The sequence below is a fragment of the Colossoma macropomum genome, unplaced genomic scaffold (genome assembly GCF_904425465.1).
Source record: "Colossoma macropomum unplaced genomic scaffold, Colossoma_macropomum, whole genome shotgun sequence".
NCBI classification, from domain to species: Eukaryota; Metazoa; Chordata; class Actinopteri; order Characiformes; family Serrasalmidae; genus Colossoma; species Colossoma macropomum.
In genome coordinates, this window is record NW_023494954.1 from 96,242 (window position 1) to 108,926 (window position 12,685).

At 40.4% G+C, this 12,685-nt stretch overlaps 1 pseudogene; it reads left to right on the plus strand.

Moving 5' to 3' along the window:
* The first annotated feature begins 1,804 nt into the window (after positions 1-1,804).
* On the plus strand, positions 1,805-12,262 carry LOC118800626 (annotated as a pseudogene).
* The last annotated feature ends 423 nt before the right edge of the window (positions 12,263-12,685 follow it).

The window sequence follows — 12,685 nt, forward strand, 5'->3', positions numbered from 1 at the left end:
AAATATTGCTAGGAACACAAATCCACATACTTCCGGGTCACTGGAGCCCATCCTAGCAGTCATTGGCTGGAAAGCAGGATACACCCTGGACAGGTCACCAGTCCATCCCAGGGCAGACACACAGACATATACATTCACTGTAGAGGAAAAACGATCTAAACAAATATCTCCTTGTGTACTTCTCACTTTTGTGTGTGTTATGCACATTTGTTATGTGGTTACATCACACACAGGTCACAGAAAGCCCAGGCTTACAGGTGGTCCTCATCTGTGCTCTGGGAGAGTGGAGGTGTTTCATGGAGAGACCTGGTCCACTGTGTGTGATGCTGACTTTGACCAGCAGGATGCAGAGGTTGTGTGTCGAGAGCTGGGCTGTGGGCTTCCTGTGGAGGTGCTGGGAGCAGCTGCTTTTGGCAGAGGGGAGGGTCAGGTGTGGTCAGAGGAGCTTCAGTGCAGAGGAAATGAATCTGAGATTACCCTCTGTCCAAGATCATCTTCACTTCGACTCAACTGCACCCATGACAATGATGTGGGACTCATATGTTCTGGTTAAGTATAATATAAGCTTTTCAATGTTGGATATTAAGCAATATTGTAGCAATGTTTTCACACATGCTAGGAAAGATTAATCCTGTGTGAATGTAAATAAGATAACAGTCGCACATGTAGTAGACCTGTATGTGTATATTTTGTTGTGTCAAAGTGCTCATGGAAATTATCATCAGTTACTCAGTCAATTCTTCATGAACTATTTTAACTTTATGTGAGCAATACTGAGGAATTTTCTGACTGCCCAAGTGATCTGCTCAGTGTAGATACATGAGCTGTGATACAGGTAGAGTTTTAATGTTTATAGTAGTTGAAGTCCGTCAGGTAAATCAAACAGTAGTGAAGAAATGCAGATGTTTGCAAACAAGGGGCCTTGCGATGTACAAATTTCCCAGAAGTAATTTACTTTGGGGTCGTTAATGTCATTCTTAGAGGCAGTAACAATTTAGGATTTTCAGTTTGCCTGCTGAAAAAAAGGTTTCTGGAATCAGGAGCAGAGACACAACCTGCTGTTGCTAATTCCTTCACTCTCTTCCTTTATGTTTCTTAAGATTAAGCTGAATAAAAGTCATGAATATTTGAATAACATTGAGCATTACCATTAAGTAACAAACTACTATGCTTTCCATTTTTTTGCACTACTTTATGTTTTAATCTGCAATAAAAATTTTGTCTGTGCATCAATACTTTCATAATACCATCACTATATGTTCAACAAATTTGTGTTCCTGGCCTTGTTAATTACTTACTTCATGTTGTGCTAGAGTTATTACTTGGCCTGCATTTCAGGTCAATCTCAGGCTCGGCTGGTGAGCAGCTTGGACTCCTGTTCTGGTCGATTGGAGCTCCAGTACCTCAGTGACTGGGGCACAGTGTGTGGTGTAAGCTGGGATATGAGATCTGCCAGTGTCCTCTGTGGTCAGATGAAGTGTGGGAGCGCTGTGGCTGTGTTGGGGTCAGACTGGTTTGGGGAGGGGAGTGGCCAGATCTGGGCTGATGTGTTTGATTGTCAGGGGAACGAAACACACCTGTCAAAATGTCCCATTTCATCATGGAGTCGAGCTGCATGCTCTCATAGACAGGATGCTGGAGTCATCTGCAGTGGTGAGTTTGTTCAGCCATGTAAAGAGTGTAAGTGAAAATACAGATTTATTCACATAGAAATCTAAAATTTGTAAAATCAACAATAAAATCAAAAATCCTTTCAGGTTCCTCTCTGGCGTTTAATGAGGGGCGAGTGCGGTTGTCTGGAGGGATGGAGTGTGAGGGGGAGGTGGAGGTGTACTTCATGCAGGACTGGAGGAGAGTTCTGCTGGACTCCTGGAGTGAGTCTGAGGCCTCTGTGGTCTGCAGACAGCTGGGCTGTGGCTCTGTGTTCAGCTTCTCCAGCTCCTCTCCATCCAGTCCTGAACACAGACACATGTGTGTGATGGGTTTCAATTGTTCTGGGAGTGAAGCTCATCTGGGGAACTGCAGCAGCGCACAAGCAGTCAACTGCAGCTCCAGAGAACAGCTCTCAATCACCTGCTCTCGTATGTATTTTGGAATTGTTTTGGAACACATTAATAAAACCAGGTGTGGTATTTAGCCTATTAATGTCAGCAATTCACGCTGTGTAATATGTAAATGCACTGACATGCCAAAAGTCATAGAATAGCAGTATGTAAATTGATCATGAAGTGGCGTTACCTTAGGGGACAGCTTGGGAATGCCCACACTGGTTTAAGTTATGAGGTGTTTCCTTGTGAGTGAGGTTGAACACTGGCTAGCGTGCTGAGGGCAAGGTGACATGAATTATCTGAGTTCAAACGAGGCATGATAGTGGGTGCCAGATGGATAGGAAATTCTGTGTTACCCTTCGCCTTCCTAGCACTGGTGATATCATGTGATTGGGGGGGTCCTAACTAGTGGATGGAATTGGATATGACAAAATTGGGGAGAAAATTGGGAAAAAAAAAAATCCTGACTCCCGCCTGATCTCCATGCGAACAGACAAGCGACTCTGGCAGAAATCACATGATGTGGTTTGGGTTCACTTGTATGCCTAAACACATCATTGACCGTTTCACGGCTTGGTGACCATCTGCAGCCCTTCATGGACTTCATGTACCCCTACAATGATGGGATATTCCAGCAGGATAATGTACCGTGCCATTGGGCCCAAGTTGTCCAGAATTGGTTTGAGGAGCATTCTAGAGTGTTTCGACAAATGATATGGCCTGCATGTTTGCACAAGTTGAGGTTTTTACGGGATGTGGTGGAGAGGTCCATTCACACTCAAGATCCTGCACCTACAAACACCACAGTGCTGTGGGTGACTATCCAGATGGCATGGCTCAACATCCCTCCAGATGTCTTCCGTCCACATATATTGTAGCACTCACTGCCATCAGAAAAGACCCAGTTTATGGAAAGTCTTTGTGCTTTATTAAAGAGCAGTTCACTCTGAGTTTAAACTACATCCTGTCCTCTCAGTCATCAGCCCTGGATTCACATCTGCACTCTCTCAGTTCTCAGCTCCAACTAACTCTCAGCCAGCTGGATAGCCCCACTCTTCAGAATAAGAGTCCTTAGCAGAATAACCAGGAAGTAACATGACATACATTTCTTGAACATGCTACACTACCCCCTTACAAAAGTCATTGAACCAAACTGGTAGTTGCCCCCTCCTCCTGGGATGCATTAGGGTGGGGGACTACTTAGGCTGGGGAGTCATCCATACATCCGTACTGCATGACACCCTCTAGGTCCATTGGGCACTCATGGTTTCTAAAAAAGTCTAGACCCAGAATTCATATGCCTTGGACTTCAGCTATCCAGACAGCCTACCTGGGTATCTAGCAGGTACCACTTCTGTCTGGGCCACTGTGACTGATGACCCCATGTCCACCAGAACAGTTCATGGATCTCCTTCAATGTGGCAGAAGTCTGATATGGATGTTTACCACACCATAGCCACTGTTTGTTTTCTGCCTGTGCTATTCTTTTTGGCTAGGCCAGCATTTCGGAACTTCTGGCTGATTAGATCACATCATAAATGAGCAAAATGTATATTGTATTGGCAATATGTAGTGTTGAAATTCAGGTTAGTTTGAGAACATTTGATGAAAAACTTATTCGGTAGCTGCAGTGAAAGTTCCATTATGTAACCTAATGTAAAGGGTGTATCCTGATGCAAAGAAAAGTCAAGTTTCTGAGAAGATTTGGCTCCTGAATTTCATTGAAAATTCTCCATTATTTTCTCAATGCAGGAAATTATCATGTGGAATAAATGCATTATGAAACTGGAACAAACAAGTTACTCTTAGGACAGAACTTGAAAGTCTCTTGTCTTTATGACTTTTATTTATCACTTTTCTATATGTGTAATTTTAGCTTACAGCTCCATCAGGCTGATTGGTTCTGGGGGAGACTGTGCAGGAAGGCTGGAGGTTCTCCACAGAGGTTCATGGGGGACAGTGTGTGATGACTTGTGGGACATTGAGGATGCGCAGGTGGTGTGCAGACAGCTGCAGTGTGGAGTGGCCCTCAGTGCCTCGGCACCAGCCCGGTTTCGACCTGGAACAGGACCCATATGGCTGAATGAGGTGGAGTGTGAGGGGAGTGAGACGTCACTGTGGAACTGAAGATTTCAGCTGTGTGGAGAGGATGAATGTGGACACATGGAGGACGTAGGAGTTGTGTGTTCTGGTAAAATCCTGACTGACATTCTTATAGATAGTGTAATATATACAATGTAACACAAGGTTGATTCTAAAATCAGACTCACTGAGGGCTGTGAGGGGAATCTGGAAGTATTCTACAATGGAACCTGGGGTAATGTGTGTGTAAATGATATGGATGAAGAAACAATTAATTTGATCTGTCAAGAGCTGAACTGTGGAAGATCAGGCAATTTGAGCCAAACCAAAGCAAGAGTGGAATCAGCTCCTAACTGGCTGGATGATCTGAAATGTAGGAAACATGACTCCACTCTGTGGCAGTGTCCATCTTCACCCTGGGGACAGAACAACTGTGATAATCTAAATGAGGTAGCTCACATTACCTGCTCAGGTAGGCAGTTTCTCTCTCTAGTTGATATTACCTTATTAGAATTATTTGTGTCTGACTGTAGACATAAAAACTACAGCAGAAATGAGGATATGAGATTTGTGAAATGAAATTGGTAGGTAATCTGTATGATTTTGTGGTATTTTAAGTTATATGTGAGAACAAAGGAGTTAATTGGTTAGTAAATACATGATGTTTTCTGTACTAACAGGAAAGAAAAAACATTCTTTGCTGCAAAACCGTCTGAAATGCTCCTCATTTCCTAACCAGAGTCAATGCTCAAGTAAGGACACTCAAACACAACAGAGTTCAGAGTTTGAAAAATGAGATGATGTGCTAAGGACAAGTGTTCCTGCAGTCTAATGCTCAGTGCAGTCAGGTCCCTAATATTTGAATGTCAACAAAGTTATTGTTATTTTAGCTTTTCACTACATTGAACTGGAGTTGAAATTAGACATTTAACTTTAATTTGAGCCTACTTATGTACAAGTCCAGTAAACAATGTAGGAATTACAACCATTTTCATACATACCCCTCGACTTTAGAGGCTAAAAGTAATTAAACAAAAGGCTGTTCTTCTGATCTTTGGCCAGGTGAGAGTGACACCACAATATTTCACATACTTGTAAGCAGAGAAAATATATAGAGTTGATTTCAAGTGTGTCATTTGCATTTGGAATCAAAAATACACACCTGATTTGTGGCAAAATTAACAATTTAGTATATTCTTAAAAAGAAAAAAACACACTGGTGAGCCTGAAAGGGCCTTGAAAGACCATTGAAAATAACTGTGGAGGATGACCGAAGAATTGTTTCCCTGGTGAAGAAAAACACCTACACAACAAATGACCATATCAAGAGCAGAGAAGAGGTAGGCATATCTGTGTCCACAATCAAGAGAGGACTTTGCCAAATTAAATGGAGAGGATTTATCACAAGATGTAAACCACTGGTAAGCCTCAAAAACAGAAGACCTAGTTCAGGTACAGTACAGTACCTTGTACAACTTATGGGCAGATGGGAAGAGATACATATGGAGAAAGGAGAGAACTGCAAATGATCCAAAGCATATTACCTTATCTGTCAAGCCTGTGTGGGCATGTATGACTGCCGATGGAATTGATTTATTTGTATTTTTTGCTGATATGACTGCTGAGAAATGCTGTTTGATGCATTCTGAAGAGTATGGGGCTATACTCTCAGCTCAGGTTCGGCCAAATCCTCCAATCTCATTGGACAGCGCTTCACGGTGCAGATGGAAAATGACCCAAAGCATACTGCGAAAAGCAACCCAAGACTTTTTCCAGGCAAAAATTGGAGAATTCTGCAGTGGCTAAGTCAGCCATCTAAATTCAGTCCTGATGAGCATGCATTTCACTTAATGGAGGCAGAACTAAAGGTGAAACACTCCAAGAACATGTAGGAAATAATGATAGCTGCATGGCAGAGTATCCCAGTGAAGAAATTCAGCACCTGGTGATGTATATGGTTTGAGGTTCCAGACAGTCATTGACTGGATTAGCAACCAAGTATAAGGAAATGACAATTTCTGATTGATTGTTCAGGAAAATAGGGGCTATGTATGAGAATGGTTGTAATTTCTATACAGTTCACCTGATTTGGATTAAATACCCTCAAATTAAAGCTAAAGGTCTGTCAGATAAATTATTTCATTAATTTATTCCAACTCCAATATGCTGTGATAGACAGCTAAAATAATGCTGATGTCCAAATATTTATAGATGTGACTGTACATTCTTAACTGTTTTTCAACCTCATCTAAGCTTCAGTTTTGTGATTGTTGACCCCAAATATTTTTTCCCACAATAGCAATACATATATACTGATGTTTTCTATAAACTATATTGTTGTGAGTTTTGAAAATGCAGTAATTATCACTGTTATTGTGTCTCTTCATGTGTGATGTGTGTGATGTAGAGCACCTGCCTCTTAGGCTGAATGGAGGAAACGGAAGCTGCTCTGGGAGGCTGGAGGTGTATCATAATGCTAAGTGGGGCTCCATCTGTGATAATGAGTGGGACATCAGGGAAGCTCAGGTGGTCTGCAGGCAGCTGGGCTGTGGGCCGGCGCTGAGTGCTGATGGGAGTGCTGTCTTTGGTGCTGGTGAAGGGCCTATCTGGCTGAACAGAGTGAAGTGTAGAGGGAATGAGATTCACCTGTGGGACTGTCCTCATTCCCTGAAGAACCACACTGACTGCTCCCACAGGCAGGACGCTGGAGTCACCTGTACAGGTCAGAGGAGTCTGCTAACTTGCAGTATTGTTAATCTCATCAACATTTTTCTACTGGAGTTTTTTATGGATAGAAAATAATATTCAAATAATGTTAAAAAGCCTAGCAAGGGCCTGTACAAAGCACAAAGAAGGAAGTTAAAAAAGTTAATAATTAATTTAAATGGTTTAAAAAGACAGACAAAACAAACATTAGAAACACAAACACAGTGGTTGGTGTTTCACATTATTACTATGTCCAAATTTTACATATACTGTTTCTAATTACTATGTAGTTACACATTAACAATGGATGCAAAAATAATTTTACTTCTGTCATGTGTTCTTGTTTGGTTATATTACCATGTGATGACACAAGCATTCTACTGTAGTGAGATAAATGTTAGTAAATTTGTCATTTCCTGTGCAGATGCAGTGTCAGTACTCTCATGGTATAGATATTTATACAATTACCGGTACAGTCAGAAAAGTTGACCCTATTATGCATGTGTAATTACATAAAAGAAAATGTACTGTTACAAGTATGAAGACATCCTTGTGTTATTACACAATCTTCAATTGTTTCTTTAACAGTGAATACATCATTAATTACATTGTTGTTGCATGTATTGTTAATGTAAATGCATAGATATTAGAGACACAAAAAGGTTGTCAGTGTAAAAGCAGATGAGCTTTGATCCATTTTTGAAGTTAAGAGAGTTGCAGTTTTTTAGACGAGGTATTAGGCAGCTCCACATTGAAGGTCTGTGATGAAAGAGTGTAAACCAGGAGTGCTCAGTCCTGGAGATCTGCCTCCCTGCAGAGTTCACATTCAACATACCTGCAGCACCTAAAAGTCAGATAGCACTGAAAGCCTTCATTGTCTGGATCAGGTGTGATGAATTAGAGTTGGAGCTAAACTCTGCAGGGTGGTAGATCACTAGGACTAGGATTGGGCACCCCTGGTGTGAACTGTCCTGTGAACTAGTGTGATGTCCTTAAACATCTTGGTGGACATTATTAAAAGATCCTATGGGTTAATATTGGACTTGAAATGCACTCTGAACGTTGTTTTCAAAGCAGTTAGAAAGGAGGCCAAAGGAAAAATATATATAAACCAGCATGTCGCTGCTGTTGGACGAAAAGCTTGTATCTCCATTCTTGTTGTTTTTCAGTTTTTGAAATAATTTTAAAATGCCAGCTGCTCTTTACATTGTGTGTAAATTTCATGATGAATGGACCAAAATAAATGATGTTAAATGACTTGGAAAAGGGTCTGGTTGTATTCACTTACATTAAAAGTAAAGTAGGTTTTTTCTTTTTCCTGTAAAGTTATCATTTTGGATTATAAAGTTTGGATATAAAGTTTTCCTCCAACAACAGTGATATATTTGAAAGTGGTTAATTTTATACACTTTGAGTATTTGAAGGCTTTGAAAGAGTAGAAGGTTTTAATAGAGCTTATTTATTATTAGCTGAAGTGACCATTCAAACAGAACATTCTGAGCAACATGTAAACAGCTGATGTTGCTTTTGAAAGTACTGGGCCAGATAATGTGACAGAAGTAAAGATACATCAATGGATAATATGAGTTAAGAAGTGTATGTAAGTGTATTTGACAATATTTTTGCTATTTGTTTGGAATTAAGGAAATGTGGAGTCAGACCTGGATAATTCTATTTTGCTGCCATCATGGTGCTGCAGTTTTGAATGTTCACATGCTGTATGTCATTGTAAGAGAGTCTGAGGTTGTAACCCTCTTGTTCCAATACAGCTCTTATAGGTAACTTGTATAATGTCTAAAGAGTTTATGAGTTATGTTCTTTTATGTTTAGTCTTTGTGTTTTTTATCATGATAAGCAGAGGTGAGGGCAACATACAGGCTGAGTTGAGCTCAGTCCTGGATGAGCTATAAAGAGTGGGGCTGGAGATTTAGGGTCTTTTCGGGCTGCAGGCCCATCCTAACCTGAGGAGGACCATCCTGGAAGCAGCTCAGCATGCTGTTACTCAGCTACTCAGCTGGTGCAGCGTGTCCTTCTGGTCTCAGTACTGAGCTCAGGGGGCACAGGCTGCAAGGCAACGGGACCACTGAAACTGCAATTATTTCTGTTCCACAAAATGCATTTCTCTGTCTGAAAAGGTCTCTGGCCAGAGTGGCTGAAGTGAGATTAACTCTCACAACAGACTAGTTTGCCCATGAGTGACCACAATGGTAATATTGAAAGTGAACTTTCAAATAACAGAAAGTGAATGTAACCTTTTTTTCTTACAGACTTATCTGTATCCCCCACTGTTACAACCAGAGTAACTACCATTACCATCACAGGTACTGTTTTTATTTATTTCTGTGAATTTTTTAACCTTTTCTAAGTGTAATGTTTCATGAAGTTTCCATGCTGTATTTTTATTTCCAGCTGGTCAAACAGAGAATGAAGCAGTTACTCCTCCACAAACTCCATCACCAGCTGCTTCATCCATCTATCCAGTGTCTCTCTTGGTTCTGGGAGTGCTGCTCTTCCTGGTCTTAGTGATTCTGGTTGTGCTGTTTTACCAGAACAGAGTGCTCAGGAGAGGTAGAGAGATTCAGAGATCATCTACAATCCACTTTCTGTACATTCTCTAAACATCATTAGTCCTTCAGTCTGTCATCAGTCTTCTCTTCTACTGAACTGGCTCCATGTTTCTCTCTGTCTCCCTCACAGTGCTCTCTAAGAGGAGGCATAAGACTGACTGAGGCAGTCTATGAGGAGATCGATCAGAGAATCATCGCTAAGAGAATGACTAAAAAGGGTAAATGACATTAAGTATTCTACTAGAGGCAATCCTAATGAGCTCCCAATGATTAGAAAAAAATGTATTTGTCCCTTTTTATGTCTCTTTTAAAATGCTGGAGTTTGTGAGAATTCCTGCCTAACATTGGTTGAGCTGGTTGCTGCAGGCTGGGAAGATTTTATGTACCAAATAGCAAGAATGTTGAAGGTTAAGAGCTTCCTAAAAATCCTAAAGAGATAATAAAAATAAACATCATTGTCAGTACAATTAGTTGATAATATGCAATTGGACCTAATTGTTCCTGGAAACATGTAAGATGGTGGATCATTCTCAGCACTGCAGTGACACTGACGTGGTGGTGGTGTGCTGGTGTGTGTTGCGCTGGTCTGAGTGGATCAAACACAGCAGTGCTGCTGTAGTTTTTAAACAACTCAGTGTCACTACTGGACTGAGAATAGTCCACCAACCAAAAATATCAAGCCAACAGCGTCCTGTGGGCAGCATCCTGTGACCACTGCAGAAGGATTAGTAGATGACCAACACAAACTGTGCAGCAGCAGATGAGCTATCGTCTCTGACTTTACATCTACAAGGTGGACTGACAAGGTAGGAGTGTCTAATAGAGCGGACAGTGAGTGGACACAATGTTTAAAAACTCCAGCAGTACTGCACAACACACACTTACACACTACCACCACATCAGTGTTACTGCAGTGCTGAGAATGATCCACCACCCAAATAGTACCTGCTCTGTGAGGGTCCATGGGGGTTCTGACCACTGAAGAACAGGGTAAAAGGGGCCTAACAAAGTATGCAGAGAAACAGATGCTTCATATATATATATATATATATATATATATATATATATATATATATATATATATATATACATATATGAAGCATAATAACCGGTGTTGTTTTGTAATAGCTGACCAGCTTAGTTGCTACAAGAGAAGATAACAATGACAACTAAGCAACAAAGATGATGAAAATGGTGAGACTTTAACACAGCAGTTAATTTGCCGTCTTTGCTGTTAGTTAGCAATACAATAGCCATTAGCAGTTTCCAGAAATAAGTGACTGGACAGAGAGAGAGCCTCACATTCTTGGCTGGAGATTCCCCACCCCGCCTGTAGAGGTCCCTCTTTCCTGAGTTTTAATGGCTGACGGCTCACCTAAAGCTTGTTTTCTTATTGCTCTCTCTATATATAGCTTGTACTTTGGCTAGGGCACAGTTCACTGTGATTAATAGGAGCTTTTATGTGCTTTTGTTTGACATTGACATTCTGAGTGCATTTCTAACAGGAAGTATCCTCTCTGAAGAACAGCATTCAGGATATGAGGATGTGGATGAGGAGCTTCTCTCAGGTAAGAGGACCAGAACACATGTGTATTAAACTCCACTCAACTGAGAAATATTAGAATTGTAATTGTAAAAATGCTCAAATAATCAAATGAATTCTTTAGCCAGGACTTCCAGGCTTGTATAGATTGTTGATTTCTCTTCTGTAGCTGATTAAATCTGACACTCTCGCATTAGCCTTCAAAAAGGCTGATGACATCCATGCATAAGATTTGAAATATGCATGTTTCTCCTGAAGTTTGAACATATCACAGTTACTACTCCAGAAATTAGCTTCTGCAAGAGCGTCAGGCTGATGGAGTGACGTAGAAACTAACTTTCTTCTTTCTCTTCCAGCAAAGGCTGTGAATGAGGAAAAGGCTGTATATTATGATGATGTCTCCACCCGTAGCCTGAAAAGTGGGTGCCTTTATAGAGATCACTTCATTCAAAGACTTTATGACAAGATTAATTAACTCTTTGTGAAACATGTTTTGTATGTGATTTAGGTGAGGTGGGAACTAGAGACACTCCAGAGAACTATGATGATGTCATTTCTGCTGGACAGACAACAGCTAGAGAAACAAGTGTGTTCCTGTTTTATAATTCTTTCACTGCAAAATCACTCGTCTGTACTGCAGCAAAGCAGCTTTGGTTTGGTTTGAGTAGAATAAACAAATGCTGGTATTACGACTGATAGAGTAGGATTTACACATAGAGAAAATGATCAGAAACCAGGATAAATAAGGATTAATCTCCCTCTGCTATGACAAAACAGTGATAGCCAGTTGGAGACATCTGTTAAGTCACATACACAATAAAGCAGTTAACTCTCTCCTCCATGCATGTCCTAAAATATTGTGTTAACAGTGAGTTGCAGTTGAAGCTACTCCTTCCCTTCTCTATATTGTGGATATTGTAGAGTAGTTTGGATTTAGATTACTTCAATTTACCATTGTTCACTATATAGAGAACTCACAGTTACACCTTATCATGTGACAAAACTGTACAAATCAAGCAAATAAATCAAGCTTAGTGGCACCAAAACTGACATTTATTTCCACATTTTTACAGAGAACAAGGTGGAGATTTATGATGACGCCATTCCTGCTGGAGAGAATCTACACTTTACAGCAGGTTTGTTTCTCTAAAAATTGGAAATTAATTGAACATATCGTGAACCAGCATCTGTTCACTAACAAAACCATATTTATTCTTTATGGTATCATAATTTTTCCACATATGTTTGTACAGTGTACACACCAGAGAGCTATGATGATGTCATCACTCCTGGACAGGATTTTGGAGATTCAGCAGGTGAGTCTCCTTTCTACTTTATTGAGGTGGAAACAGACTAAATAAGTTTTCTTGCTCTCGCACTTCGTTGCAGAGTGCTGTTAGTTAAACATGGATTTGCATCACTGTAATGGTACATAAATGAAGGACTGCAATGCAATTATAGTGATGTATATGTGGAGTAATATGCCTGTGTTTAAGATGTTTGTCACTTATTCAACAACTTTTACTTTCAGGCTATGATGATGTGGTAGAGGTGTCTGAGAAAGAGGGACAGATCATCTGACAGAGACCCAAATAATATATCTGCTCAGGAAATGACATTTGAGCTTCTTAAACTCAGCCGAAGATTAAACAGTACCAGATGTTTTTATATTGTTTTTGAAGATGAAAGTTTGTATTCTTTGTGACTGTGCTGTTTTTTAATAGTGAAGAGCACAATGT